This window comes from Stegostoma tigrinum, unplaced genomic scaffold (assembly GCF_030684315.1).
Source record: "Stegostoma tigrinum isolate sSteTig4 unplaced genomic scaffold, sSteTig4.hap1 scaffold_186, whole genome shotgun sequence".
NCBI classification, from domain to species: domain Eukaryota; kingdom Metazoa; phylum Chordata; class Chondrichthyes; order Orectolobiformes; family Stegostomatidae; genus Stegostoma; species Stegostoma tigrinum.
The window spans coordinates 80,001-105,981 of NW_026728126.1; the positions used below are offsets into that span (position 1 = coordinate 80,001).

The 25,981-nt window shown below is 46.1% G+C and overlaps 1 long non-coding RNA gene across 3 annotated transcripts in view; it reads left to right on the forward strand.

Annotated features, from left to right (window-relative positions):
- LOC132207867 (uncharacterized) overlaps positions 1 to 25,981 on the forward strand; it is a 519,454-nt gene that overhangs the window by 76,250 nt on the left and 417,223 nt on the right. For all 3 annotated transcript variants that reach the window (XR_009443926.1, XR_009443928.1, XR_009443927.1), the window contains exons 5-6: positions 16,304 to 16,465; positions 24,286 to 24,345. This is a non-coding gene — a long non-coding RNA (uncharacterized LOC132207867). The remainder of the gene's footprint in view (positions 1 to 16,303; positions 16,466 to 24,285; positions 24,346 to 25,981) is intronic.

Below are 25,981 nucleotides of genomic sequence, written 5' to 3' on the forward strand. Positions count from 1 at the left end.
ACTACATTGGCAGGCAGGGCATTCCATGCCCTTACCACTCTCTGAGGAAAGAACCTGCCTCTGACAGCTGTCTTAAATCTATCACCCCTCAATTTGTAGCTATGCCCGCTCGCACCAGCTGATGTCATCATCCTCGGAAAATGACTCTCACTGTCCACCCTATCTAATCGTCTGATCATCTTGTATGTGTCTATTGAATCCCCTCTTAGTCTTCTTCTCTCCAATGAGAACTGACCAAGCCCCTCAGCCTTTCTTCATAAGGCCTTTGCTCCAGACCAGGCAACATCCTGGTAAATCTCCTCTGCACCTTTTCCAATGCTTCCACATCCTTCCTGTAATGGGGCGACCAGAACTGCACGCAATATTCCAAAATGAGACCGCACTAGCATTTTGTACAGTTGCAGCGTGACATCTTGGCTCCGGAACTCATTCCCTCTACCAATGAAACCTAACGCACTGTAAGCCCTCTCAACAGCACCATCAACCTGGGTGGCAACTTTCAGGGATCTATGTAAATGGACACCAAGATCCCTCTGCACATCCACACTGCCCAGAATCTTTCCATTGACCCAGTATTCTGCCTTCCTATTATTCTTCCCAAAGTGAATCACCTCACATTTATCCGCATTGAACTCCATTTGCCACCTTTCAGCCCAATTCTGCAGTTTATCCAAGTCTCCTTGCAAGCTGCGACATTCTTCCACACTGCCCACCACTCCGCCAACTTTAGTGTCACCTGCAAACTGAGTAATCCATCCACCTGTGCCTGCATCCAAATCATTTATAAAAATGACAAACAGCAGTGGTCCCAAAACAAATCTTTGTGCACACCACTAGCGAAGTGACTCCAGGCTGAATATTTTCCATCAACCACCACTAGTTGCCTTCTTACAGAAAGCCAGTTTCTAATCCAAACTGCTAAATGTCCCTCAGTCCCATGCGTCCATATTTGCTCCAATGGCCAACCACGTGGAACCTTATCAAAGGCTTTACTGAAGTCCATGTACACCACGTCAACGGCCCTTCCCTCGTCCACATGCTTGGTCACCTTCTGAAAACTCAATGAGGTTTGTGAGACACGACCTGCCCTTGACGAACCCATGTTGACGATCTCCAATCAAATTGTTGCTTGCTTGATGTTTATAAATCCTATCTCTTCTCATCCTTTCCAAAACTTTTCCAACAACAGACGTAAGGCTCACTGGTCTATAATCGCCTGGGTCATCTCTCCTGCCCTTCTTGAACATTTGCAGCCCTCCAGCCCTCTGGTACAAAATCTGCAGAAAATGAAAACTCAAAAATCAAGGCCAAAGATCAAGAGGATAGGAGATGGTGGTGGGGCTTGATGTGGGAGGAGGGGATAGGAGGGAGAAAAGACAGGTTCGGGAGGCGGGGGTGAGCTGGGCTGGTTTTGGGATGCAGTTGTGGGGACGGGTGATTTTGAAGCTTGTGAAGTCCACATTGATAGCATTGGGCTGCAGGGTTCCCAAGCAGAATATGAGGTGCCTTCCTGCAACCTTCGGGTGGCATCATTGCGGCACTGCAGGAGGCCCAGCATGGACATGTCATCTGAGGACTGCGAGGGGGAGTTGCTTAGTGTGAAGTGAGCATAGGTGATGTGCAAAGCGGTCCCCAAGCCTCCGCTTGGTTTCCCTGATGTTGAGGAGGCCACAATGGGAACAGCGGATGCAGCTACCACATTAGTGGCGCCGATACAGTCATCAATGTAACGGAGGAAGAGGTGGGGTTTAGGGCCAGTGTAGGTACGGAAGAGGGATCGTTCCATGTAACCTACAAAGAGGCAGGCATAGCTTGGGCCCATGTGGATCCCCTGGCCACCCCCTTTGTCTGTCGGAGGTGGGAGGATTTGAAAGAGAAGTTTTAGTTTTCAAGGACCGCAACTCCACCCCCCGGCAGTGGTCGAAAACACCCTCGACCGGGTCACCCGCATTTCCCACAACTCACCCCTCACACCCGCTCCCCATAAAACAACCAAAACAGAGTCCTCCTTGCCCTCACGTACCACCCCACCAACCTTGGGATTCAATGCATCGTCGCCGACACTTCTGCCATCTGCACTCTGACCCCACCACCAAAGACATTTTTTCCCTCCCCACCCTTAGGTGACTCCCTTATGTGCTCCACACTCCCCTCCAGCACTCTACACGCGGCACTTTTTCCTGCAACTGCAGAAAGTGCTTCACCTGTCTCGATACCTCGCCCCTCACCCCCATCCCAGGCCCCAAGAAGAAATTCCACATCAAGTAGATGTTCACCTGCACATCTGCTAATGTGATATACTGTATTCGCTGTTCCCATTATGGCCCTCTCTATATCGGGGAAACCAAGCGGAGGCCTGGGGACCTTTGCAAGTCACCGATGCACGAAAGAACTGCACCTACCAGTCGCGAACCGTTTCAACTCTCCCTCCCAATCCTCAGATTACATATCCATCCTGGGTCTCCTGCAGTGCCACCTGAAGATTGCAGGAGCAGCGCCTCATATTCCGCTTGGGAACCCCGCAGCTCAGTGGTATCAATGTGGACTTTACAAGCTTCAAAATCTCCCCTCCTGCTCCCGCAACCCAAAACCAACCCACCTATTCCATCCTGCCACCTCAAGCCCCACCCCCACCTCCTACCTACTAACCTCTTCCCACCGCCTTGACCTGTTCGTCCTATCTAAACTGACCTGTCTGCTCCCTAACTTCCCACCTGCACTCCATCCCTGCCTCTTTGACCTGTCTGTCTCCTGTCCATCTATCTTTTCCTTTATCCAACTTCTATCCGCCTCCCGCTCTCTCCCTATTTATTTCCGAACCCCCTCTCCCTCCTCCATTTCTGAAGAAGTGTCTAGGCCTGAAACGTCAGCCTTCCTGTTGCTCTGATGCTGCTTGGCCGGCTGTTTTCATCCAGCTCTGCACCTTGTTACTTCAGAAAGAAAATCTCAGTGGCCCTGACCAGTTTTTCAATTCCTCTCACAAGGGAAGTACCAGAGGGTTGGAGAACAGAATGTGGTTTCACTTATCAAGATAAATGCAAAACTATTCAATTCCAGTGGAGGTTTGAGATGCAGTGTTGATGTTTGTTCTATGTAGTAGCCTGGCCTTAACTTGTCCTGTTGTGCGATGTAATTTGAAGGGGATGCTGTGCTTTTTTTTTCTCGTTTTGGTACGGTATGTGTTACTTTACCTTGTCAGCCTATTTTATAGAGTCATAGTCGTACAGCGTGGAAATGGGCCCTTAGGTCCAACATAATCCCAAACTAAACTAGTCCCAACTAGCCTCTTCCTGGTCCATATCCCTCCAACCCTGTCCTATTTATTAACCTCGATCAGGTCACCTTTCATCCCCCTTTGCTCCAGTGAAAAAAGTTCCAGCTGACCCAACCTTCCTTTATCACTGAAACCTTCCATGCTCAGCAACGATCTGGTAAATTTCTTCTGTGCCCACTCTTGCTTAAAAATATCCTTCCTATAATAGGGCAACTATAAATTTGTACTGTAGAAATCTTCAAGACTAGAAAAACATAAAAGCATACAAACCAGGAAATGAAGGGATCAAATTGTAGTTCAGGAAGTGGAAAAATGGAAGTGGCTTGAGTGCAGCATGTTCTGGACTAACGTGCACTGTAGTTCTGAAAGGGCATTGCACCGGTGTGGGTGGAAAGTTGTAGATGAAACAGTGACTTGAATCTTCAAGTATGCTCTCTCTCCACTTGATGTTGGAAACTCCTTCCTGTTTCGAATGACGAATCCCAGGGATCGCTGCTGTTGTCTAGCTGATAGCCAGCCTTCAAACTGTTTCAAAGAGGAAAAGAACAAAGAAAATTACAGCACAGCAACAGGCCCTTTGGCCCTCCAAGCTTGCGCCGTTCCAGATCCTTTATGTAAACCTGTCGCCTATTTTCCAAGGATCTGTTCCCTTTGCTCCCTGCCCATTCATGTTTCTGTCTAGATACATCTTAAATGACGCTATTGTGCCCGCCTCTACCGCCTGCGTTGGCAATGCGTTTCAGGCACCCACGACTCTCTGCATAAAGAACTTTCCACGCGTATGCCTTAAACTTTTCCCCTCTCACCTTGAAATTGTGACGAGCAGTAATTGAGTCCCCCCACTCTGGGATAGAAAGCTTCTTGCTATCCACCCTGTCTATACCTCTCATGATTTTGTCGACATCAATCAGGTCTCCCCCTTCAATCTCCGTCTTTCTCATGTAAATAATCCCAATCGACTCAACCTCTCTTCATAGCTAGTGCCCTCCATACCAGGTATCGTCCTGGTGAACCTCCTCTGCACCATCTCCAAAGCATTCACATCCTATTGGTAATGTGGCGACCAGAACTGTATGCCGTATTCCAAATGTGAACCCAAGTCCTATAAAACTGTAACATGACGTGCCAAATCTTGTACTTGATACCCTGTCTGATGAATGAAAGCATGCCGTATGCCTTCTTGACCACTCTATTGACCTGCATTGCCACCGTCTGGGAGCAATGGACCTGAACACCCAGATCTCTCTGTGCATCAGTTTTCCCCAGGCCTTTTCCATTCACCGTACAGTTCACTCTTGAATTGGATTTTCCAAAATGCATCACCTTGCATTTGCCCGGATTGAACTCCATCTGCCATTTCTCCACCTAACTCTCCAATCTGTCTATATTCTGCAATCTGTTTCGCATCGGTTTTGCACAGAACTAGATTTCTGTTCTATTTTTGCAAGTTAATTGTTTCAAATTAGTTGCTGTTCTTTGTAAATCACAATCATGAATGCACATCAAAGCAGTGGGGAGAGGGGGAGAACGGATTTGAGACGTCATGAAGTCTGGGATTTGTTCTAATCCATAAATATTGTCATTATAATTTTTAAAATTCACGAGCGTGTCATTGATGTTGCTTTCTTGGGCTGCATTTGCTATCCATCCAGAATTGCTGTTGAGAAGGTTGTGGAGAATTGGCCTGTTGAATAGCTGCAATGCACGTGGTATGAATATATTAATGAAATACTGAGGACAGGAGATGAATTGCTTTTACTCAGTGGAAATGAAGTAACAGTCGTACAGTTCCACATCAGGATTCTGCTGATTTTGACAGGGAACATGCAGATTCTGGAGCTGCTCTTTAAATATTTTTGGGTGGTAGGGATCACACAATTATCAGGTACTGTGGAAGGAGTTTGATGAATTGGTGCATTGTCTCATTGTCACTCCCCATCTCAAACAACAGTTAATTCTCGATCCATTGTTAATTGTAAATTTTCAGTTCGACCAAAAGGAAAAAAAGTATTGAGGGATATGGACCAAAAGCAATATGGAGGTAGGCCACAATTAAGTTATAATCTCATTGGATGGTAGAAAGTGTTTGAAGGGTTGAATGGCCTACTTGTTTTCCTAGATCCTGATGTAAGAAGGGGGATCAATCAATGGGATGATTTGACTGCATTGCATTGCTGTCGTTTATCGATAGTGTTGTCAGAGTCGCACTCGTTCAGCTGAGTGAAGAGTATTTCATTGACACCCGGATTTGGAGTTTATCGGCAGTGGACAGATGTTGAGAAGTCCAAAGTGAGTTACTTGCTGTAGAATCTATTGTCTCTGATCTACGGTTCCAGTCACATTGATTAACATAGATCCGAGAACACTTCAGCAGAGGAACAGGCCCTTTGGCATGCAATGTTGTGCCAAACATGATGCCAAATTTAGCTAAACCCTTCTGAATGTCCTTGATTCATATCCCACATTCCTTGTATATTCATGTACTTATATAAAAGTGTCTTAAACGCCCTATTGTACCTGCTTCCACAGCCACCCCGGCAGTGCTTTTCAGACTCCTACCACTTTCTGTATATAAGAATTGTCTCTGACATCTCGTTTGAACTTGCCCCCTCTCACCTTAAATACATGCCCCCAGTTTTAGACATTTCAAATCTGGGAGAAGGGTTACAGTCAGAATCTGTCTATGCATGTCATAAATTTGTTAACCTCGATCAAGTCTTCCCTCAACGTCTGCAGAGAAAATAGTCTGAGTCTTTCCAGCCTCCCCTTTCTAGCTCAAGCCCTCAAATCCAGGCCACCTCTTTTGCACGCTATTCAAAACCTCCACATCCTTCCTGTAACATGACGACCAGAATTGGATACGATTCTTAAGAGTGCAATACTTAAGGCCTAACCAAAGTCTTCTAAAGCTGGAACATGACATCCTGATTCTTGTGCTCGATTCCCCAACTAATAAAGGCAAGCATGCCATGCGTCTTCTTTACCACTCTATCAACTTGTGTGGCCCCTTTCGGGGAGCTATGAACTGAATCCCAAGATCCCTGTATACACAAATGCTGTTCAGGGTCCTGCCATTAACTGTATATTTTTCCTTAACATTTAATTTCCCAAGTGGAGCACTTCACACTTAACGGATTAAAATTCACTTGCCATTTCTGCAACGGATCTGTATCCCTCTGTATCCTTTTCTGACTTTCTACCCTAACTACCACTCTACCAATCATTCTATCGCCTACAAACTTACTAACCCATCCATCTATATTTTCACCTCGGTCATTTTATATGTACCCCAACAGCAGAGGTCCCAGTACAGATCCCTGCAGAACAGAATAGTCCTGGATCTGCAGCCTGAAAAGCACCTTTCCACCACCACACTCTGTCTTCTCTGGGCAAGCCAGTTGTGAATCCAAGCAGCTGAGTGACCAGGGACCCCATGGATCTTAATCTTCTGGATGATCCTACCGTCAGGCACCTTGTGGAAAGCCTTGTGAAAAATCAATGTCGACAATATCCACTACTCTACCTTCAATGATCACATTAGTCACCTCCTCAAAAAATTCGATCAAGTCAGTAAGACTGACCTGCCCTGCACAAGGCCATGCTGTTCCTATTACAGATAAATACAACCCCTAAGAATTCTCTCCAATAGCTTCCCAATGAACGATGAGAGACTCACTCGTCTCTAGTTTCCTGGATTGACCCTATTTCCCTTCTTGAACAGAAGAAGAACATTTTGCAACTTGCTAGTCCTCCAGTACCCCTCCAGTGGCTACCAAGGATACAAAGATATTGCTGAATGCCCCGACAATCTCCTCTCTCACCTCGCTCAAAAACCTTGAGGAGATACCTTTGGGTCCTGAGGACTTATCCACCTTAATGCTCTTTGTTGATCTCAAAATGCTGTTATCAATATGAGCATGCTCCACACAAATCCCACTATCCTCCACACCCTTCGCCGAGTGAATAGTGATGCACGGTACTCATTTCGGATCTTGCCCGCATCGTCTGCTTCCAAACACAAGTTCCCTCCTTTATCCTGAATGGTCCTACTTTCTCCCTATTTATCCCCTTGTTTTAGATGTATGCACAGAATGCCTTGGGAATTCCTTCAACCCTCCTTGCCAAGGTCATTTCATCGCCTTTCTTTTTCTGTTTTCTTTATGTCGGCCCTGTTCGATTTTAGCTTCCTAAACCTGACATATTTTTGTTTTTCCCTTTTGACTAACTTCACAACCTCCCCAATTATCCAAGGGTCCTTTACCTTGCCATCCTTGTCCTTCCTCCTTCCTGATCCTAAACTCATAAGCAGGCCTTTAAACAATTCCCATGTGGCAAATGTGACAGCTCCTCCAAATTAACACTCCTCAGCTCCTACCTAAAACTGATATAATTTACTCTCCCCCAAGGTCCTTACTTATACTTCTTCATAGCAATCTTAAAATTGAAGGAGTTGTGATCACTATTTCCAAAATGCTTTCCCACCCTTCTCACCAGTTACCTGACCAGGACAAAGTCCAGTATGGCCCATCTTCTATCCATATACTGTGTCAAGAAACTCTCTTGGATAGACTTAACAAATTCAGCCTCATTTTAAGATAATGGGAACTGCAGATGCTGGAGAATTCCAAGATCATCAAATGTGAGGCTGGATGAACACAGCAGGCCAAGCAGCATCTCAGGAGCACAAAAGCTGACGTTTCGGGCCTAGACCCTTCATCAGAGAGGGGGATGGGGAGGGTTCTGGAATAAATAGGGAGAGAGGGGGAGGCGGACCGAAGATGGAGAGTAAAGAAGATAGGTGGAGAGAGTATAGGTGGGGAGATAGGGAGGGGATAGGTCAGTCCAGGGAAGACGGACAGGTCAAGGAGGTGGGTAGAGGTTAGCAGGTAGATGGGGGTGCGGCTTGGGGTGGGAGGAAGGGATGGGTGAGAGGAAGAACCGGTTAGGGAGGCAGAGACAGGTTGGACTGGTTTTGGGACGCAGTGGGTTGGGGGGAAGAGCTGGGCTGGTTGTGTGGTGCAGTGGGGGGAGGGGATGAACTGGGCTGGTTTAGGGATGCAGTAGGGGAAGGGGAGATTTTGAAACTGGTGAAGTCCACATTGATACCATATGGCTGCAGGGTTCCCAGGCAGAATATGAGTTGCTGTTCCTGCAACCTTCGGGTGGCATCATTGTGGCAGTGCAGGAGGCCCATGATGGACATGTCATCTAGAGAAGGGGAGGGGGAGTGGAAATGGTTTGCGACTGGGAGGTGCAGTTGTTTGTTGCGAACTGAGCGGAGGTGTTCTGCAAAGCGGTCTCCAAGCCTCCGCTTGGTTACCCCAATGTAGAGGAAGCCACACCGGGTACAGTGGATGCAGTATACCACATTGGCAGATGTGCAGGTGAACCTCTGCTTAATGTGGAATGTCTTCTTGGGGCCTGGGATAGGGGTGAGGGAGGAGGTGTGGGGACAAGTGTAGCATTTCCTGCGGTTGCAGGGGAAGGTGCCGGGTGTGGTGGGGTTGGAGGGCAGTGTGGAGCGAACAAGGGAGTCACGGAGAGAGTGGTCTCTCCGGAAGGCAGACAGGGGTGGGGATGGAAAAATGTCTTGGGTGGTGGGGTCGGATTGTAAATGGTGAAAGTACCTACACAGGCCCCAAAACCCACCTCTTCCTCCGGTACATTGATGACTGTATCGGCGCCGCCTCTTGCTCCCCAGAGGAGCTCGAACAGTTCATCCACTTCACCAACACCTTCCACCCCAACCTTCAGTTCACCTGGGCCATCTCCAGCACATCCCTCACCTTCCTGGACCTCTCAGTCTCCATCTCAGGCAACCAGCTTGTAACTGATGTCCATTTCAAGCCCACCGACTCCCACAGCTACCTAGAATACACCTCCTCCCACCCACCCTTCTGCAAAAATTCCATTCTCTATTCTCAATTCCTCCGCCTCCGCCGCATCTGCTCCCACGATAAGACATTCCACTCCCGCACATCCCAGATGTCCAAGTTCTTCAAGGACCGCAACTTTCCCCCCACAGTGATCGAGAACGCCCTTGACCGCGTCTCCCGTATTTCCCGCAACACATCCCTCACACCTCACCCCCGCCACAACCGCCCCAAGAGGATCCCCCTCGTTCTCACACACCACCCTACCAACCTCCGGATACAACGCATCATCCTCCGACACTTTCGCCATCCACAATCCGACCCCACCACCCAAGACATTTTTCCATCCCCACCCCTGTCTGCTTTTTGGAGAGACCACTCTCTCCGTGACTCCCTTGTTCGCTCCACACTGCCCTCCAACCCCACCACACCCGGCACCTTCCCCTGCAACCGCAGGAAATGCTACACTTGCCCCCACACCTCCTCCCTCACCCCTATCCCAGGCCCCAAGAAGACATTCCACATTAAGCAGAGGTTCACCTGCACATCTGCCAATGTGGTATACTGCATCCACTGTACCCGGTGTGGTTTCCTCTACGTTGGGGAAACCAAGCGGAGGCTTGGAGACCGCTTTGCAGAACACCTCCGCTCAGTTCGCAACAAACAACTGCACCTCCCAGTCGCAAACCATTTCCACTCCCCCTCCCATTCTTTAGATGACATGTCCATCATGGGCCTCCTGCACTGCCACAATGATGCCACCCGAAGGTTGCAGGAACAGCAACTCATATTCCGCCTGGGAACCCTGCAGCCTAATGGTATCAATGTGGACTTCACCAGTTTCAAAATCTCCCCTTCCCCTACTGCGTCCCTAAACCAGCCCAGTTCATCCCCTCCCCCCACTGCACCACACAACCAGCCCAGCTCTTCCCCCCCACCCACTGCATCCCAAAACCAGTCCAACCTGTCTCTGCCTCCCTAACCGGTTCTTCCTCTCACCCATCCCTTCCTCCCACCCCAAGCCGCACCCCCATCTACCTACTAACCTCATCCCACCTCCTTGCCCTGTCCATCATCCCTGGACTGACCTATCCCCTCCCGACCTCCCCACCTATACTCTCTCCACCTATCTTCTTTTCTCTCCATCTTCGGTCCGCCTCCCCCTCTCTCCCTATTTATTCCAGAACCCTCACCCCATCCCCGTCTCTGATGAAGGGTCTCGGCCCGAAACGTCAGCTTTTGTGCTCCTGAGATGCTGCTTGGCCTGCTGTGTTCATTCAGCCTCATTTAAACTCTTGTTGTAAGGGAGTCCCAGTCAATACCGTGGAGGTTAAATTCACTGACTGTGACAACTCTGACTTATTACATCGTTTCAAAAGCTGCCTACATATTTGTTCCTCAGTGTGTCAGTGGCAACAGGGGAGCTGGCTATTAGTTTAATCTGATCAGAGTGATTGTGTCTATCTTACTTTTGAACACTCCCTCTATTGCCTCAGTGGGCACGCCCTCCAGAATGTCCTCTCCAGGTGCAGATGTAACATTTCCCATAGGTTAGGAGTGCACCTCCTTCTTTTATCTTCCCCTCTATCTTGTCTAAAGCAATGAAACCCTGGAACATTGAGCAGCCAGTCCTGTCTCTGTCTCAACCAAGCCCCTGTAATAGCCTCAACGTCAGAGTCCCATATACTGATCCAGGCTCTAAGCTCATCTGCCTTACCTATAATACTCTTTGCAGTGAAATAAACATATTTCAGCTTGTTTGTGCCATCATGTTCATGTACCTGTCTCTGACTGCCATGCTTTTCTGATTTATTGGCCCTAACATGTACCTGCCATCAATTCATCTACTTGCTGACCTGCTGCTCTGGTTCCCAGCTGCCTGCCAGTCTTTAAATCCTCCCAAGTAGCACGAGCAAACCTCCCTGTGAGGGTATTTGTTCCCGTTCAGTTTAGGTGCAAGCCATCCCTCTCACACAGGTCACCCCTTGCCGAAGAAGGTCGCAATTATCCATGAACCTGAAAGCCTGCCCCCAGTACCAGCTCCTTAACCACGCATTCATTTGTTGCAACCACTCGGAGATGTCCTTGACCTTGGTACCAGGGAAGCAACACACAGCCCTGGTGTCTCAAATGTGGCTACAGAAACTATGTCCCAACGAATGAGTCTCCAACCACAATCACTCACTTGGATTTGCCTCACCCTCTTCCACAGCAGGGCGGTTTGTACCACGGACCTGGCTGCTGCTGATTATATAACTGACCCAGTTAGGGTAAGGACATGGAATTTTTTTGACATGGTCATATTCGCTCTTGTTGGAGCTGATTGCTGCTGAGCACTTGTATGGTGCAAATGTAACTTATCCTTTATCAGGCCAAGCCTGATCGTTGTCCAAGTCTCACTGTATTTTCTCATCGTTGACTTCACTGTTGGAAAAGTCATGAATTCTGCTGGACACCTGGACAATATTCAATGAACGTTCATGTCTCCACTTTGGTTCAAATGAAGACATGACTTCAACCAGTGCAGGTATCCAGTGAATGCCACTGACTCAACTTCCTATTCCTCTGCTTCACACCACATTCAATCAGAAGTTGCCTTGGTGGAAATGACAGATTGCACTTTCCTTCCTTTTCAAGCTCAGGATCTCTGATCATATTTGTGGTAAATCCTGAATGAGGTTACGAGAAGTGTGGCATGACAAAAAGTAAACTGAGCCTCAGTGTGCAGCTGTTTGACAGCACTGTCATCCAGATGTTGCATCACTTTGCTGATGATTGAGAATACATTGAGGTCATAATTGGTCAGGACAATTTGTCTGCCGATTGCGTGATAGGTCATCTTTCTCTGAAATATGAGTATCGCGAGTGTTTAAAAATGTACTGGAAAACATTTACTGTTGGTGTGGTGACCTTGGGGCACATTGTTCCAATACAGTTTGTGGGATGCTGCCAGGTGCCATGGCATTTGCAGTATCCAGAGCATCCAGTCTTGTCATTGCGTGAAATAATTTGAATTGCGTGTTAGTTAAGATCTGTGATGCCTCCTCAGGATGAGGGCAAGAAGATCATCCAGACTGATGCTATGAATGGTTTCATCTGCTCCTACACCTTTTGTTCATAACATCTTGTAATAACTGCCATGTAGCCTGATGAGAAACTAAAGCTCATCTTGATTCATTTGCATTCGAAGGTGCCTATTTTTCCCAAACAAAAGGACCCATCACTGAGCGGGAAGTATGGAGAATGTTATAGACATCAGTGGTGAGATAATGCTGGATCTTGACCAGCAAAACCATTGTTGTGTTGGTGAAATGCAAACAAAAATCTATATGATGTAAACTTTATTCTCAGCTAATCCCTTGAACAAATGACAGATTCTGATGTTGGTTCCTGGAAAGCCTCCATTGTTGGAGGACGAGAAGCCGTATCCAATTGAAGCAGCACAGGCTTCTGCGATGACTGTGGAAACCACTGCTTATGCCTTGCTTCAAGCATTGTCAAGGAATGATATTGACTATGCAACACCGATTGCGAGGTGGCTAACGATGCAACAGAACTATGGTGGTGGATTTCACTCGACGCAGGTAAATGCTTGAGATCACAACAACAGGCATTCAGATATTTCCATGGATCATGTTACTAACTGGTGGTTGATGCTGTTTGCAATCAAACTGGACACTGCATTTTCATCTGCAGGTTTGGTGCATTGGCACAAATTCCAGTTCTTGAATGGTGTTAATCCTTGGTTAAATTCTTACATGCACTTTGTCTGTGCATCAGTTTTCCTTTTGGCCTTGTCCTTGAAAACTACCTGTTTCTGTAAACCTTCACTTACTTGTCACAGGATCATTGAGGGACAGCATAATAGAGTGCTATGGCAATGGAACAGACCCTTCAGAAAATTGTATGTGCCCTCACAAGATGCAAGTCCCTAACTATTGGAATCACATTTCCCAGCACTTGACCCAGAGCCTTGTATGCCTTGGCATCGCAAATGCCCAATCAAAGACTTGTTAAATGTTATCATGGTTTCTGCCTCTACCACCCACACAGTCAGTGCGTTCCACATTCTGACCACAGTTTCGGTGCAAAAACAAGGAAGTTTCCTCAGAGGTAGTCGGAGAATCTGAGAGAACAAGGTGCAGAACTGGATGAACACAGCGGGCCGAGCAGCATCAGAGAAGGAAGACAGCTGACGTTTCAGATTGAGACCCTTCTTGCAAACCGGGGGAGGAGAAGGGGATTCTGTAAAACATAGGGAGAAGTGGGGAGGCAGACAGAAGATGGATAAAGGAGAAGATAGGTGAACTGTCCCGTGCTGTCCCCTGCTCCAGAATCAGAGAATTCTACAGAATTGAACAGGCACTTCATTCCATTGTGTCTATAACCACTGAAGCCACACTAAGTTGACATTCGGCTCATGTTCCAGCAATAGGCCAATTGCCTTGAATGTTATTTCATTTTAAGTGCTGTACCAACCCTTTTTCTTTAATGTGAAAAGATTATCCACCACCTCAACTAAAGTCCCAGACAATGAATTCCAAACACCCAGCACCTTCTGGGTGTCTTTTCTTTCCTGAAATTCCTTCTGAGCTTTTAACTTAAATGTACGTATCTCTTCCTCTACCACCACCGCCCCCCCGCCACCGACCCCATTATGAACCTTCTTTTTACCTCGCCTATACCCATATTAATCCAAACAATTTTTTCAGGACCTCCTTCAACCCTCTCTACTGGAAAGAAAACAATCCAACCTTATCCAGATAAAACAGTGATGCTCGAGACAATGGAAACTGCAGATGCTGGAGAATACAAAAGAAAACATAGTGTGGAGCTGGCTGAACACAACAGGCCAAGCAGCATCTCAGGAGCGCAAAAGCTGATGTTTCAGGCCTAAACCCTTAACCAGAGATCAGCAACAGTGATGCTGCCTGGCCTGCAGTGTTCCTCCAGCTCCACACTGTGTGATCTCAGACTCCAGCATTGGCAGTTCTTACTAACACAAACTTATCCAGACTCTCCCAAGAGTTAAAATGCTTCACCCCCTCAGAACATCTTGATGAATGTCCTCCACACATGCTCAAATGCAAACACCTCCTTCCTATAATGGAGAGACCAGAACTGCACTGAGCAGTTCAGCTGGGGCCTAACCAAAGTCCTGTACAGCTCTTGAGCCATATGCTTTCTGAACTGTCCTTTTAAGCTGCCATTCCACGTTCAGGAATCTGTGGCCGAGTACCCCAAGATCACACCATTCCTCTGACCTTCCTAGTGTCCTGGCATTTCTTCGAATGATTCCTTGCCTTGTTCGTTTGTCCAAATTGCATTACCTGACTGATCAGGGTTAACATTCCATCTACCACTGACCTGCCCATTTGACCAATCTGTAACTTTGGATTCAACTTGCTGTATTTTCCTGGACCCCATGAGCTTTACCTTCTTTGCCACGCTCCCATTTGGGACCCTGTCCAAGTCTTTGCTGAAATCTATTTTCACCACATCAACTCCCATCTGCACACTCCGTCACCTCTTTGAAAGGATCATCTCGGTTTGTGAGGCATGATCTCCGTCTGACAAAGCTGTGCTGACCGTCGCTGATCAAACCCTGCTTCTTTCAAAGGAAATTAAGCCTGCCGTTCAGAATTTTCTCCAATATTTTCCTATCTACTGATGTGATACTCACCGGTCTGTAATACTCTGCTTTATGTTTGTCACGCATTTTGATAAGTGGAACTATGTTACCTGTTCTCCAGTCCCTTGGTACTTGTGAAAGCTCTGTATGAGGGCGAGTGGAATTTTTTCTCTCATCTCCCTGGGCATCTTGGCATACACTTCATCCAAACCTGGGATTTGTCCAATTTTAAATTCACCAAAACACCTAACATCTCCCCAGTCTCTGTTAATTCTGCTCGGGAATTGTGTGCTCCTTCTCACATGTAAAAGCTGATGTGAAGTTCTCGTTTAACACCGGACAATTGCTCTCCAGTTCAAACCATTGATTTGCCTCTTCATCCCTAATGAGACTTGGTTTTCCCTGGGTTTTCTCTTTCCCTCTGAGACACTTGTAGAAGATTTTGAGATTCTCCCTAATCCTAATCTTGGTCACCAGCGTTCTGTTGCCCTGTATTTGTTCTCTGAATTGCTATGACGAGATGCCCCTGCACACTATACATCATGATCATGGTGGTTTCTCGCAGATATGGATGACACTCTGACACTCTCCCACTCTCAGGCTGAATTGATCGGCGGCTGTACAGACCGATGCAGCTACCGTAGGCTCTGTTGCACTCGGGGCAGAAGGCAGTCGTGGGAAGGGGTGAGGGAGGTTTGGTATGGCTGCATGGCTTCCACTGCTTCCAAAGGCAAGCCTCGAGGTGTTTGATGCCTTCCCAGGTGCTCTTCAGGCTTTGGACCGTCTTAGGCTGGCGATTCCCAGGTGTCTGCAGGAATGTTGCACTTCACCATTGAGGCCTTGAGTTTATCGGCGAGTGCTTCCTCTGCACATCTGGGTCTCGCCTGCTGTTTTGAAGCTCGGATGAGAACGTGGGGAGAGTCGTGTGTCAGTCATACAGATGAAGTGTCCAGCCCATTGTAGCTGATCGAGGATGGTCAGTGCCTCAGTGCTGGGGATGTTGGCCTGGTTGACGTTAGTGCGTCTACAGGGACTCTTGTTCCCTTGATGACTGTTATACACCTCTGTTTTCCTTTTTATGTGGTCAAAGAACAAAGAAAATTACAGCACAGGAACAGGCCCTTCGGCCCTCCAAGCCTGCGCCAGATCCTATTGAAAGTAGCGTGTTGATGCAATTGTGTAATGATTGTGTTTTGTTTGATCCCTAACATTGAAAGCAGTGTAAGAATGTCTTTGTGCAGCAGGCAAGGTGTCATGAGATTGAGCCTTCATAGACTTGCATGGTGTTGAAAATTTGCCATGATTTATGAAAACGGTGATAAATGTCCATGATCAACATTTCTGTTACACTGCAATGATGATCCCGTGGCATGTAAAATCAGAAAGATACGATAAAATGAGACTGGGTCATGCCCTCGTCTTGCGGACTTGGGTCAGCATGCAGAGGGAATGTTTGCCTTTCATGTATATGGAAGTACTGAAATATTTCCATGAATCTAAAAGTCACATTTCCCTCCATTGAAGGACACAATCATTGCCTTGGAAGCTTCATCACGATGCGACATTGCATTTCTGAAGAGGGAAGAAGAAATCAATATGCAAATTCAATTCCATGTTTTTGGAAGTCCCATTGAGAAAACGATTCATTTGCACCAGCATAATGCTCTGACTGAGAAAGAATTGAAGGTGAGTTTGTTGTTTAGAAGATCACAGCAATTTATGCATTAACGTCTTCATCAATAATGTTCCTTTGCTTTCAAACTGCATTTTCCACTCTGCAAGGTAATAACTGTTAGAACAAGCAAGAGTATTGGTAGATGGCCTATGGGGAATGCAATGTTACAAAACCCAATCCATTCAACAACATAGTGAAATGTGAGGCTGGATGAACACAGCAGGCCCAGCAGCATCTCAGGAGCACAAAAGCTGACGTTTCGGGCCTAGACCCTTCATCAGAGAGGGGGATGGGGTGAGGGTTCTGGAATAAACAGGGAGAGAGGGGGAGGCGGACCGAAGATGGAGAGAAAAGAAGATAGGTGGAGAGGAGAGTATAGGTGGGGAGGTAGGGAGGGGATAGGTCAGTCCAGGGAAGACGGACAGATCAAGGAGGTGGGATGAGGTTAGTAGGTAGGAGATGGAGGTGCGGCTTGGGGTGGGAGGAAGGGATGGGTGAGAGGATGAACAGGTTAGGGAGGCAGAGACAGGTTGGACTGATTTTAGGATGCAGTGGGTGGAGGGAAGAGCTGGGCTGGTTGTGTGGTGCAGTGGGGGGAGGGGACGAGCTGGGCTGGTTTAGGGATGCGGTGGGGGAAGGGGAGATTTTGAAGCTGGTGAAGTCCACATTGATGCCATTGGGCTGCAGGGTTCCCAAGTGAAATATGAGTTTATTATCACCATTCAACAACATATTTCAGATATGTCGACAAATTAAATATTCCAGCAGAGGGATAAAACAAGGAAGATGAGAGTGAGGAGGCAATAGTTTTGATGACAAAAGAACACCAATTTACCTTTATCCATTTGAGCAATAAAGCAGGCACACAAATAAATAATCATCTAACAATGCACGTGTGCAACGGAGGCTACAGGGGGAGTAAAAATGCCGAATTGTTGTCATGCGTGTTGCTGAAAGGGTGATTGAAACAGAATCTGTGGTAAATTTGAAGAAATACAGATAATACATCTCAGGATGTTCGAGAAAGAACATTATGGACTGAGGCAAATTGTATTGCCCTTTTCAGGAGTTATTAGGTTCATAATGAATTGAAAGACTTTCTTCCGTGCTGAAAGCTTTAGTTTAGTTGCACCTGGATCACAATTTCTGTTCCTGGTAGTATTTAGCAAACTGTTAAAAGTGAATGTCACTGCACAGAATTCCAAACATGACTCCAATCAGTAGAGAAAATATCCAAGGGGTGTGATGAGTTGTATCCTCTCATGTTGAACAGCGCAGCTACAGATACAATGGAGGCACTGATGATAATGTTCCAAGAATCCTTAGATTGTGGAAAATTCTCAGATGATTGAAAGATTGTGAACATAACACCATTATTCCAAAGATACTTGGACAAAATAGTAAGCCAGTATTGCCAATTTAGGTCAACCTGGGTAGATGTTCATGCCGGCAATGAAAGATGAAATAACAGGGTACTGAGTGTGCTATAACATCCTACAGAGTTAACATCCTTTCATAAAGGGGAAATAATACTTGACAAACTTGCTACAGTGCTTTGAGAAGGAAACAAACATTACTGATGAAGGACCACCAGTTGATGTCGTACATTGAGATTTCAAAAAAGCATTTGATAAGGTACAGCTCATAAGGTGTCTCAAAAGAAAAGAGCCCATGTGTTCAAGGGTAGTATGTTAGGATGGACAGAGGACTGCATCGTAAATGGAAGTAGAGTCGCAGCAGCAGGATGGTAACTTAGAAGTCATGTACGGCCACAGAGCGAATGCTGCGGAGGCCGTACGCCTCATGTTGACTGGGTTGATTTCAGAAATGGCGCAGGGGATTGCTATGCTTATGAATGTTGGGCAGGCTGGGACTACGTTCATTGGCGTTTATAAGATTGAAAAAAATCTTATTTTTTCGACATTTAAGATTCTTAAGAGGCTTGATGGTGTATATCCATAGAGATTACTCCCATTTGTGAAAGATTTTACGACCAGAGGCCACATTTTCAAATTGGTTGCCCATTATTTCAGGGAAGAATGACTTCTTTCAGGTTGTAGCAATTTATTGAACACTTTAGCCAAGAAGATTTTAGAGGTAATGCCATTAATTATATGCTAGGCTGTAACGGCCAGGTTAATTTTTAAATCAAGAAACAATGATAATGAGAAAAGGGTCTAGGCCTGAAACATCAGCTTTTGTGCTCCTGAGATGCTGCTGGGCCTGCTGTGTTCATCCAGCCTCACATTTTGTTATCTTGGATTCTCCAGCATCTGCAGTTCCCATTATCAGTGATAATGAGAAAAGGGTACTCTTTACAGTGGAAGATACTTCAAGGATCCCCTTATTACTACAGAATACAGGGAGGAATTAAGCCCGTCACTACCACACCATCAGTACCATGAGAGAAGTAGCAGTAGACAATCCGATGGAGTAAAAGCAGATTCGACTCTTTGCCGTGATGGTTTACTTTCTAAGATTCTCAACAATGAGCTTCAGAGTCGGTGTATGCATTGATTGTAATTTCCCAAACAGGTTTAGATTCTAGAGAAGCATCCGAGGGCTGGAAAAATGCTGATGTGACATCCCTATTTAAAAAGGAGAGAGGCAAAAAGAAGATAACTACAATCGAAACAGCCTAACATCTCTTGTTGGAAATATGTGGCAATCAACTATGAAGAAAATAATAGCAGGACATTTGGAAAATCAGAATCTAATCAGACAGAATCACCATACATAATGGGAACTGCAGATGCTGGAGAATCCAAGATCATAAAATGTGAGGCTGGATGAACATAACAGGCCAAGCAGCATCTCAGGAGCACAAAAGCTGACGTTTCGGGCCTAGACCCTTCATCAGAGAGGGGGATGGGGAGAGGGTTCTGAAATAAATAGGGAGAGAAGGGGAGGCGGACCGAAGATGGAGAGAAAAGAAGATAGGTGGAGAGAGTATAGGTGGGGAGGTAGGGAGGGGATAGGTCAGTCCAGGGAAGACGGACAGGTCAAGGAGGTGGGATGAGGTTAGTAGGTAGATGGGGGTGGGAGGAAGGGATGGGTGAGAGGAAGAACAGGTTAGGGAGGCAGAGACAGGTTGGACTGGTTTTGGGATGCAGTGGGTGGAGGGGAAGAGCTGGGCTGGTTGTGTGGTGCAGTGGGGGGAGGGGAAGAATTGGACTGGTTGAGGGATGCGGTGGGAGAGATTTTGAAACTGGTGAAGTCCACGTTGATACCATTATGCTGCAGGGTTCCCAGGCGGAATATGAGTTGCTGTTCCTGCAACCTTTGGGTGGCATCATTGTGGCAGTGCAGGAGGCCCATGATGGACATGTCATCTAAAGAATGGGAGGGGGAGTGGAAATGGTTTGCGACTGGGAGGTGCAGTTGTTTGTTGCGAACTAAGCGGAGGTGTTCTGCAAAGCGGTCCCCAAGCCTCCGCTTGGTTTCCCCACTGTGAAGGAAGCCACACCGGGTACAGTGGATGCAGTATACCACATTGGCAGATGTGCAGGTGAACCTCTGCTTAATGTGGAATGTCATCTTGGGGCCTGGGATAGGGGTGAGGGAGGTGGTGTGGGGGCAAGTGTAGCATTTCCTGCGGTTGCAGGGGAAGGTGGTGGGGTTGGAGGGCAGTGTGGAGCGAACAAGGGAGTCATGGAGAGAGTGGTCTCTCCGGAAAGCAGACAGGGGTGGGGATGGAAAAATGTGTTGGGTGGTGGGGTCGGATTGTAGATGGCGGAAGTGTCAGAGGATGATGCGTTGTATCCGGATGCTGGTGGGGTGGTGTGTGAGAACGAGGGGGATCCTCTTTGGTGTGACGGGGTGTGAGGGATGTGTTGCGGGAAATATGGGAGATGCGGTCAAGGGTGTTCTCGATCACTGTCGGGGGGAAGTTGCGGTCCTTGAAGAACTTGGACATCTGGGATGTGCGGGAGTGGAATGTCTTATCGTGGGAGCAGAAGCGGCGGAGGCGGAGGAATTGAGAATAGGGGATGAAATTTTTGCAGGATGGTGGGTGGGAGGAGGTGTATTCTAGGTAGCTGTGGGAGTCGGTGGGCTTGAAATGGACATCAGTTACAAGCTGGTTGCCTGAGATGGAGACTGAGAGGTCCAGGAAGGTGAGGGATGTGCTGGAGATGGCCCAGGTGAACTGAAGGTTGGGGTGGAAGGTGTTGGTGAAGTGGATGAACTGTTTGAGCTCCTCTGGGGAGCAAGAGGCGGCGCCGATACAGTCATCAATGTACCGGAGGAAGAGGTGGGGTTTGGGGCCTCCAGTGACAGTGCAGCACTCCCTTAATATTGTGAAAGATTTTACGACCAGAGGCCACATTTTCAAATTGGTTGCCTATTAATTTAGGGGAAGAATTACTTCTTTCAGGTTGTAGCAATCTGTTGAACACTTTAGCAGAGAAGGTTTTAGAGGTAATGCCATTAATTATATGCTCGTCTGAGATGGCCAGGTTAATTTTTAAATCAAGGAACAACGACAATGAGAAAAGGGTAGCCTTTACAGTGGAAGATACTTCAAGGATCCCCTTATTACTAAAGAATACAGGGAGGAATTAAACACATCACTACCACACCATCACTACCATGAGAGAAGTAGCAGTAGACAATCTAATGGAGTGAAAGCAGATTAGACTCTTTGCCGTGATGGTTTACTTTCTAAGATTCTAAACAATGAACTTCAGAGTCGGTGTATGCATTGACTGTAATTTCCCAAAAAGGTTCAGATTCTCGAAGCATCTGAGGGCTGGAAAAATTCTGATGTGACGTCCCTATTCAAAAAGGAGAGAGGCAACAAGAAGATAACTACAACCGAACCAACCGAACATCTATTGTTGGAAATATGTGGCAATCAACTATGAAGAAAATAATAGCAGGACATTTGGAAAATCATAATCTAATCAAACAGAATCACCATAGCCTGATGAAAGAGAAATTATGTCTGGCTAATTTGTTTGGGTTTTTGGAGGAAGTTTTGGGAGGAGAATTAATAGAGGAAAACCAGTAAATGTGTTGTGTTTGGACTTGGAGAAAGCATTGAGAATGTATTCAAAAGTAATAAGCTAAGAGCTGAGGTTTTGAAGGTAGTATATTGCTATGGATCAGTATGCTTTGCATGTTCTGGAAGAAGAGATGACATCTCGAGTGAAATGCACCAAGTGAATATATATTTTGGGGAACTTGGTGGCAACGCGGTAAGTCAGTGCAGAGGGTAAGAGGTGCCATTTGCTTGCTTTTTTTGCCTGATAGTTCGTAAGCATTTTTTTTTTGAGACAGGGTGAATTGAAGCCAGAATCAGGGACCGAGAGGGTGAACCAGGTTCATTGGTTGGTGATCGCTACTGGTTTAAGAATCTATTATCGGTAGCTTTCAGATTGAAAGTAAATCGGAGAACTATTTACAGGCTACAAACTAAAAGACCAGAATGTTTTCAAATCAAATTAAGATCGAAGTAATTGAAATGGAGATGCCAGGCCAGATGATGATTTGTACCTACATGACGGGGGAGTGGTCAGGCCCCAGACTCCAGCTTACGGTTGATGAACTGGAATCTCAGTTTTGACCAATCAACAAATCATGTGGGGCAGAGTTACCAGGGAATGCTGTGTTTCAGGAGGCAGTCACACACCTTAGATTAACTAGCTGAAACTCGGTCAGTGGCCAATGACAAAGAACAGGGCAGGTGGAAGGATCCAGGATGTCGTGCAGAAGGAACCTTGGTCTTTGATCTTATCTAACAGGTTTGAGATTCTTTCTTCCTGTGTGGATGAGAGTGCAGGGTATAGGGAAGTTGAGTAAACTGACTGTAGCACTGTGGTACAGGTGGGACATTCAGGAGGGGATAAAAAGTGAAATGTGGTTATAATCAGAGGTAGTATAGTTTGGGGAATGAACACTGTTCGTTGTGACCAGGATCGAGAGTCTCGAAAGTAGTGTTGCCTGCCTGGTGCCTAGGTTCAGGATATTCCATCTCGGCTGCAAAGGAACTTGAAGTGGGAGGAGTAGAAATCCAGCTATCGTGGTCCACACAGGTACCATTGATATGGAAGAAAGAGGAAAGAGGTTCTGCTGAGGGATTATGAGCACCGAGGTGCTGAGGTGAGAAAGCAGAACCAGAATGGTCATAATCCTGGATTATTATCTGAGCACTTTGGCACGGTGTGAACATAATTATAGATGTACATTGTTCAAATGGTGGCATGGCAGAAATGTGTTTGAATTCATGGGACATTGGCATCGGTATGGGGAAGGAGGGAGTCGTTCTGGTGTTATAGGCTCGACGAGAATCATATTGGGACAAGTATCCTCGCAAAATACAGAGCTAGGTCTGGGGCTAGGGCGTTAAAATAAAAAGTGTGGAGTGGGTGAGCTCAGTTGCATGGAAAATTGTGGAAAAAGTTAGAAGTTGGTAAGTGCTCAGCAAAGTTTCCAGAGCAAGTAATAGGACAAAAAGTATGGAAATGGTCAGGAGTCTCACTTCAGCTGCAGCAGATAAGAAGGGTGGCTGTAAATGCCAGACTGAAGATCTTGTATTGAATTGCAGGGAGTGTATGAAACAAAGTGAATGAGTTTGTGGTGCAGATTGAAATTGACAGATACATCACTCTGGGTATCACAGAGAGGTGTTTGTTAGGGGATAAGTGTTGGGAGCGAAATACCCAATGATTCATGTCCGATAGAAAGAACAGGCAAATGGACAAAGATAACAAAGTGTGGAGCTGTATGAGCACAGTAGGCCAAGCAGCATCTCAGGAGCGTAAAAGCTGACGTTTTGTGCCGAGACCCTTCTACTTCTGTGTGTTCATCCTGCTGTGTTCATCCAGATCCACACTTTGTTATCTTGGATTCTGAAGCATCTGCAGTTCCCATTATCTCCGATACAAATGGACAGAGATGCCAGGGTTGGCTTGTCAGTCAGAAATGAGGTCGCGCTGAAGGAACCACAGCTCTTGTGCTTGTTTATTAATGACTTGGAGGAAAGAGGTGCATGTGCTGTGGCTAAATTTGTGGATGACTGAAAAAATATTTAGAAAGACAAGGCATGGCACAGAAACAGAGATTTACCAGGATGTTACTTGGATCGGAATGTATCAGCTGTAAGGAGGGTTTGGTGGAAATGCTGTGTCATGATAAATGTAATGAGATCAACCATGATCTCACCGAATGATGGAGGAATATTCAATGGGCCAAATGGCTTTTTTTGTGAGCCTTCTTGTTTGACAATGCATTCATGAAGGTGTTTTTTTTTCACTCTTGGATAAGATGTGAAAATGAAATGTATACGAGATAATGGGAACTGCAGATGCTGAAGAATCCCAGACAACAAAATGTGAGGCTGGATGAACACAGCAGGCCAAGCAGCATCTCAGGAGGACAAAAGTGCTCCTGAGATGCTGCTTGGCCTGCTGTGTTCATCCAGCCTCACATTTTGTTGTCATGAAATGTATACACTTCCTTTTCATCTGGGAATAAATAATTGTTCTGAACGATTTCCATTGACTAATAGCAATCTGACAAGCTTCGCAATGTAAAGAGATTTTTAGCTTCTTTTTAATTGTAAAGGTATTCTTTGGAATTAATTTGGCATATATTATTTGCATCTCAGGAAGTATGTTCATCACTGCACCTCAAAAAGTGCTCTGTTGTATGACAACAGCTTTTGAAAGATCACTTCAATGGTTGTGATTTTGAGTTGCCATAACACACATTAAATTACACTGTTGGCCAATCTGTCCATGATTATTTCATTATGTTATGCTTCAAACAGACAAGGAAATATTGGTGATGCAATGAAGTGTTTGACTCTCAAATATAATTGCTGTTATAGTTTCCACTTGGAAGAAAGATTCACATCAAATTGACTGGTCAAGGAAATGGGACACTGACTGTGAGTACTTTGAATGTTCGAGTTATTCCTAAAATGAAAGTTATGACCTTGATGATTTCTCTTTCATGCAGATATGAAGAGACTCTTTTACAATATCCTCTAGGTTAGTGGTTCAGGCATAAAAGTGCAATATGTATATTTATGTATATACATGTATATGCGTCATCTGAAAAGATAATAAGGAAAATATTCTGCCTGGAAGTCAGTGGTGAGTGGAGTTCCACAGGGCTCTGTCCTTGGGCCTCTACTGTTTGTAATTTTTATTAATGACTTGGACGAGGGGATTGAAGGATGGGTCAGCAAGTTTGCAGACGACACAAAGGTCGGAGGTGTCGTTGACAGTGTAGAGGGCTGTTGTAGGCTGCAGCGGGACATTGACAGGATGCAGAGATGGGCTGAGAGGTGGCAGATGGAGTTCAACCTGGATAAATGCGAGGTGATGCATTTTGGAAGGTCGAATTTGAAAGCTGAGTACAGGATTAAGGATAGGATTCTTGGCAGCGTCGAGGAACAGAGGGATCTTGGTGTGCAGATACATAGATCCCTTAAAATGGCCACCCAAGTGGACAGGGTTGTTAAGAAAGCATATGGTGTTTTGGCTTTCATTAACAGGGGGATTGAGTTTAAGAGTCGTGACATCTTGTTGCAGCTCTATAAAACTTTGGTTAGACTGCACTTGGAATACTGCATCCAGTTCTGGGCGCCCTATTATAGGAAAGATGTGGATGCTTTGGAGAGGGTTCAGAGGAGGTTTACCAGGATGCTGCCTGGACTGGAGGGCTTATCTTATGAAGAGAGGTTGACTGAGCTCGGTCTCTTTTCATTGGAGAAAAGGAGGAGGAGAGGGGACCTAATTGAGGTATACAAGATAATGAGAGGCATAGATAGAGTTGATAGCCAGAGACTATTTCCCAGGGCAGAAATGGCTAGCACGAGGGGTCATAGTTTTAAGCTGTTTGGAGGAAAGTATAGAGGGGATGTCAGAGGCAGGTTCTTTACGCAGAGAGTTGTGGGAGCATGGAATGCATTGCCAGCAGCAGTTGTGGAAGCAAGGTCATTGGGGTCATTTAAGAGACTGCTGGACATGTATATGGTCACAGAAATTTGAGGGTGCATACATGAGGATCAATGGTCGGCACAACATTGTGGGCTGAAGGGCCTGTTCTGTGCTGTACTGTTCTATGTTCTATGTTCTATGTTCTATGTTCTATGTTCTATGTTCTATAAATCACTTGTGACAAGGTGAGAATGAGTTATCCAGATAGTAAGACCTGCCAATGTTGGTGTCTGAGATAACACATTGTGGAGCTGGAGTTACACAGCAGGGCAGGCAGCATCAGAGGCTCAAGAAAGTTGAGGTTTTGGGTCAGGACCCTTCCTGAGAAATGGAGGGTGGAAGGGAGCTCAGAAACAAATCGCGTGGAGGGGGAGGAGGTGCTGGAGAAGGTAGGTGGGATGGTAATGAGTGAGTACTATCCAGATTGGAACAGATTTTCCCCAGGGGGTATTGAGTACGAATTCCAAATCACTCTCAAAATCTTAGTGACTGTTAACATTGATGTTTTTTGTCTGTGTGTTTCAGTAATTGCATGACAGTTGAATGGTTCGTTGAGAGTGAGGAACCTATGGACTCTCA